The following is a 6,000-nucleotide window of genomic DNA, read 5'->3' on the forward strand; positions in this document are numbered from 1 at the left end:
GCGTGTGGGATCTTCGCTGGGGCCCAGAGCGCGTGGGCTCAGGAGTTGTGGTGCACGGGCTTAGTTGCTCCGCGCCATGTGGAATCTTAGTTCCCCACAGTTCCCCCGACCAGGGATCAAACCCACATACCCTGCATTGGAAGGCGGATTCTTAACCACTGGACCACCAGGGAAGTCCCAACAGCTGCCTACTTTTTAGCTCAACTCTGTGTGGGCTATGGCACCACAAGCTTTGTATATACGGTTTATAATGCTCATGGCAATCTTGAAGGGTCTTATTATTTTCATTTCAGAGTTGAGATTGAGGATCAGTGACTCGCCCAAGATTACACACCTGGTAAGTAACAGAGCAAGGATGCAAGGCCAAGTCAGACTGACTCCAAAGCCTGTGTACTCTCCTGCACTTGTATCATGTTCCGGCACACATTTCCATTTTAGTTTGCACACACTCAGACATCCATGCACACTTATACATAGACTATAAACTGTTAATCACACCCAGCAGCCACACACCCACCAGCATTGTGCAACAGTGCCACTCCTAGATTTTGCCTGAAAAATTCTGGCTTTCAGGTGCAAACGTGCACCATCAACTGGTTCTCGCTGCATGTCTTCATTGACTGATATATTCCCACACCTACCTCAGCAGGCGCATACACACACACACACACACACACACACATATTCATATGCTAATGACAGGCAGGTTAACACAGACCTCAGAGGTTAGAGTTGTAAACTATGCTGAGAGACGGGTGACTGGCCACAGCTTCAGGGTTTGGGAAGAGACCTCTTTGATCCTCCCATCCTAACTCAACACCTCACACCACACCTATCCTCCTTTGCCATCCGACCTCCCTACCCTGGGATGAAGAACCATGTGCACGTGGAGAAACAGAGTTGTGGATTAGACACAACTGGTTTCCCTCTGCCTATTAACACCCTTCCCAGTGTCCTAACATTGGGGTCCTTTCTTTCCTCTCTTTATTTTTCTATCCTAATATTTCTCAATAACTCATCTATGTCCTATTTCTGAGCCAGGGAAAGTTAAAGAGACAAAAGTAAAGAAACTTTTTAGAGTGGTTGGGCTGGGCTCGGAACTCAGAGTTTCCTAATGTGGTGCTAGAGGTTGCCTACTGCCATCTATTTTGGGAGCTGAATCCAGAATAAGCCCCTGCCTATCCTTGTGCCTCTCCTTTCCAGCCCAGCCCAGCAGATGGAAGGTTCCAGGGGTGTGGAGGGTAGTTTAGGGTCACCCTCTTTGGAAGTCATCATGGATTGTTTTTCAAGCAGTCCTTTTTTCCTAGAGATTGAAAGTCTCCTCCTCTTTGGCATTTAGAGGACACCAAAGGTGAGGTGTGCTCTCATTCACTCCCCGCCTCTCTTCCAACTCCTCTGGTCCATCCCACTCCACTCCCCAGGGCATTTCAGTGGAAGAACTGATGGCAGGGATAGAGATGGTACCTTGTTAGAGTTTGGAAGGTCCTACCAAAATGTCAGTTTCAGGAGCCCAGATCAATTGTTGGGGAAGACAGGGCAATGGAAGGAAAGGAATCAGCAGAACAGAGCTTCAGATTTAATGGCTTGTCAGGCTCCCTGCCGGACTGCAACCGCCTGACATTTTAGTCCCCAGTGAGTGTCAGTTGCATCTTTATCATGAGAAAGGCAGTCTCTGAAATGGTGCTTTAAATGTATTAAAGTGTATTTTAAGCTTGTCTGCAGTGGCTGTGCGCGGAGGCCTTGCCTAACTGTTCCGTAAACTTGTCTTGGAGGAGTAACAATTTAGGCCAGATGTGTGGGCCCATTAAAGGAAGAGTCTGCTTTGGCTGCCTGGCATGTGGGGGCCGGGAAATGATGCCTGGTTAGTATTTGAAAGGCTAGATCCTCTCCTCAAACTCCTTGGGTTCCAGGGAGGCAGGCTGTGCAGGGCAGGTGCTGCCCAAAGGGGCTCTGAAGTCTGTCCTGCCTCTGGCTGGCTGGGGTCCCTGGGCCAGTGTCAGGTAGATCTGCCCAGTGTCCCCTTCACCGGTGGGGGTTTGTGGGATGAGGGAAGAATTCCCCGACCCCATCCCAACTCCAGCCCCCTTGTAGACAGGAGGGAGAATGTGGGAGTGGGGTGGCTGTCACCTACCTGATCTCTATAACTGAGCCAGCCCCTGAAGCCTTCCAGTGTTTTCTGGAAACCCAGAGCCTTGGTGCCTTGTTTCTTTTAGCAGCGGGCTTGAAATCTAGAATGGATAAAGATAAAGATAAATCTACACATAAAAGTAACTGCCAGGCTTCCCTGGTGGCGCAGTGGTTGAGAGTCCGCCTGCCGATGCAGGGGACACGGGTTCGTGCCCCGGTCCGGGAAGATCCCACATGCCGCGGAGCGGCTGGGCCCGTGAGCCATGGCCGCTGAGCCTGCGCGTCCAGAGCCTGTGCTCCGCAGCGGGAGAGGCCACAGCAGTGAGAGGCCCACGTACAGCAAAAAAAAAAAAAAAAGTAACCGCCAAGTGTGGGAGGGTAGAATTGTGCCCCTTCCCCCACCATGGCAAGAGGGGGGTTACTGTCTCTAGCATCGAAAGTTCCTAGTTGGGCTGTTGTGTATGGCTGGCTGACTAGCCTCTGACTAGACCCTTTTCCTTCTTATCCCTGCCATGCCCTTGACTTTGCATGTTCTCTACTTCTTGAGCTCTAGCCCCGCTCTCCTCATCCAGGTGTCATGGCCTCCCCAGAGCAGGTCAGTCTAGTGGGCTTCCATCACTGTGGACCCTGTCCTCAAGCTGACTCTTACTTGAAGAAAATGCAGTCAGCCTTGTCTCTCCCTTAGCTGTTAACAGAGTATGTTCCTCTGGCCTCTTGAGAGTCCCACTTTGAGTTCCCCAAATTACCTGTGTCATTTCTCCCCAGATTTCTTGAATGCAGACTATACCTCTCCTTCCTGTGAATATCTACTGTTTTATCTGTCTAGAACAGCAGATATCCTCCCCACTCCCAGACCCAGGTCTTCTTTAAGGTGGTCTTTCTCCTCATTGTTAATATGGGAACTGTCATTGTATTAGAGGCCCCATCTCTACCTGACCCAAACTGAGCCAATTATATTCTTTCCTGAGATTTTTGAGTTTAAGGCCAAAAAGAAAATGAGGCTTGATTCTCTCCAGCGGTGGACACTCAGAGGAGTGAAGCTCTGGAAGTATGAGGGACTATATTCCCTGCCACATGAAAGAAGCCTGCCATAGGAATGAATAAAGCTTACCTGCAGAGAAAGACAGAGAAGGAAGCTAAAGAGCAAGTTCTGGAAGCATTTGAATCAACTCTACCTCATATCCTACTGTACCCTTGCTGTTCCTACAGATGAGTTAGTTACATGACTCATTATGAATGTATAATCTAGACTAAACTGGGTTTTTTGGTCACTTGTACTAAGTAATATAGAAACCTTTTATGCTGGTACCTACTACTTAGATACACTCATGTCAGTGAATTTTATTCATTCATTTTATTCATTACTGAATATCTACTATTCAATTCAGTACACACATATTGAATGTCTACTGTTTCAACATCTATTGGGCCCAGATGAGGTATACAGAGATAATAAAGCTTATAGTTTAGTGGAGGAAAAAGAGATATTCATAGCATAAATAACCACAATAGAAGGTGTTTAGTTATTCTTTTAAACATATTTATTGAGTGCTTACTATGTGCTAGACAGTATATGTTGAAATATGGAGTATGAAAATACTTCTCTGGAAATTCCAGGGAGTGACTACTTCTGACAAAAACATTAGAAGGCTCTAGGAAAGAGATGGTATTTGGGGGTACCTGGAAAATCTTGAAGAGTAAGCTTTAGCCTGTTTTTGGCGTTGGGAGTGGGGGGGGGCGGGCGGGTTGGGGTGGAGCTGTGAGCAAAGGTCCAGAAGCAGAAAGTGTAGAGAGTGGAGGCTGGGAGATGGGCTGGGAATGGACTGTCCAGAACCCTGAGTGGCCACTTCAGGTCTATGTTTAGCAAGCTGGCTGTGGCAGCAGTGTGTCTGGTAGCTTGGAAACCTAGGTGGTAGGCAGGGATAATCCCCGCCCAGTGCAATGCTGGGCAATTTTATATAATGTAGTTATATTTAACATAGTCCATATTTTCTAGAAGTTTCTGATCAGTTGTGGAGACACATAAAACAGATCACAAAACAAAGTGTGTGATTAAGTCTAAAACTTGGATCCAGGTGAAAAATCCAGTGAGGGTCTAGTGAAGGGAAGGGTAAAGATGGGCTGGAGCCTTTGGGGAAGGCTTTTTAGTGTTGGTGGGACTCCAGCTGGACTTTGAAATTCTTCCCAGTGTCTCTCCTCCCACTGCCCTGCAGAACAATTCTGGTGATGGCTGAAGGCAGGATAGACAGAGGCATTTATCCAAGCAACTTCTGCCTCCATGCCTTTTGTTTGTCCTTATACATAATCCAGGACAAGGCTACTGATGGAGAGGAAACTGTAAGACAGGACTTAGGAAATTAATTTGGCCGCAGGCTGGTTTCAACGGTTGGGGGACAAGAGTACCTGCTAGTAACTGGGGGTCAGACTGCTAGGCAGAGATATCAAGACAGAAGTCCATAGAATTAGCCTGGGCCAAGACGACAGGAGATAAAAGAAGGCTGCAACTAGATAAGAACACAGATAGCCAAGACAAGCTCATCTGCACTCAGACAACTAACTCTCAAGTCTGTGGTGAGGTTTGTTCCAGGAACCAGATAGGGAGGACTCTATCCTGGAAGGCAATAGTGATTTCAGCTGGGAGGGTCCAAGGACTATTAAAGGATGGATAGCTCTGGCTGTTAGTGTGGGAGAGAAGCTAATCACAGCAGCTGTCTCAGCAGCAGTAGCAGCAGCAAGCCAGGGCTATTTTTCCACTGCAGGAACTTTGCTGGGCCCGTCACAGGAGGCCTGGCTCCCAGCTCACCCCCTTGCTGAGTGTGGGTGGTCGCCTACCGTAGACAAGCAACAATCTCATTTTTTTCCACTTTCTGGGATTCCTGTGGAGAGGACTGGATGATGGGACAATCTTTAGAGATCATTAGAAAGCATGTCTGAGCTGCAAGGGTACGATGCAGAATTAAATCAAAGGATGCTTTCTCTGCTGGCTGGGAAGGGCTGGTCTCAGGAGCACCTCACCACAGAGGCCTTTGGGGCTCAACTTTTATTTTTTGGGTTTTTGGTGTTTTGTTTTATGGCTGGTTTCACGCTCTGATTCTGGCAATAATGAGGCTTTGTGGAGGTGCCGAGAGTTCCATCTCACTCTGTGGTCTCAGGCAGAAGAGGGTTTAGAGTGGGGAGGCAGTTGCGATGGGCAGTGGGAGCATGTTTGAATAGGAAATACCTGTGTGTTGGGCCATAGGCTCCTGGAGGGAAGGGATTGTCTCTTCCTTATCTCTGCATCCTTGGTGACTTAGCACATCTGGGACGTCTGGGGCATCCTGTTAAATGAAGGAGTGCAGAATCTGACGTGGGAAAGCGTGGACCAGCAGAGGTGAGGGCCAGAAGCGCTTTTTGGATCCAGGGCCTTTGATGATATGTAGAATCAGTTTGATTTACTTGGGAGCATATTTTGCTGTTCCAACTTCATTATGGTTCAGTTGTTTTAGAAGCTGCAGTGGCTTGGTTTTAATTTCATTTTGAACTCATTAACTAGGTTTTTTTAAACTCAAGTTTGGTTCATAATCTGTTTTTCTAACAAAATATTTGTCTTTCATTTGTTTCAGTCTACATCAAATTAGTGACAGTTAAAAATAGTTTTTGGTTAATGGTTGTGCTCAATAGAGCTGAGGAAGTGAGTGTGGAAAGAAGGGAACAAGTAATGACTTTTAAATTTAATTTTTTTAAAATAAATTTGTTTATTTATTTATTTATGGCTGCGTTGGGTCTTTGTTGCTGTGCGCGGGCTTTCTCTAGTTGCAGTGAGCAGGGGCTACTCTTCGTTGCGGTGCATGGGCTTCTCATTGCGGTGGCTTCTCTTGTTGCGGAGCACGGGCT

This window comes from Delphinus delphis, chromosome 1 (assembly GCF_949987515.2).
Source record: "Delphinus delphis chromosome 1, mDelDel1.2, whole genome shotgun sequence".
Taxonomy (NCBI): domain Eukaryota; kingdom Metazoa; phylum Chordata; class Mammalia; order Artiodactyla; family Delphinidae; genus Delphinus; species Delphinus delphis.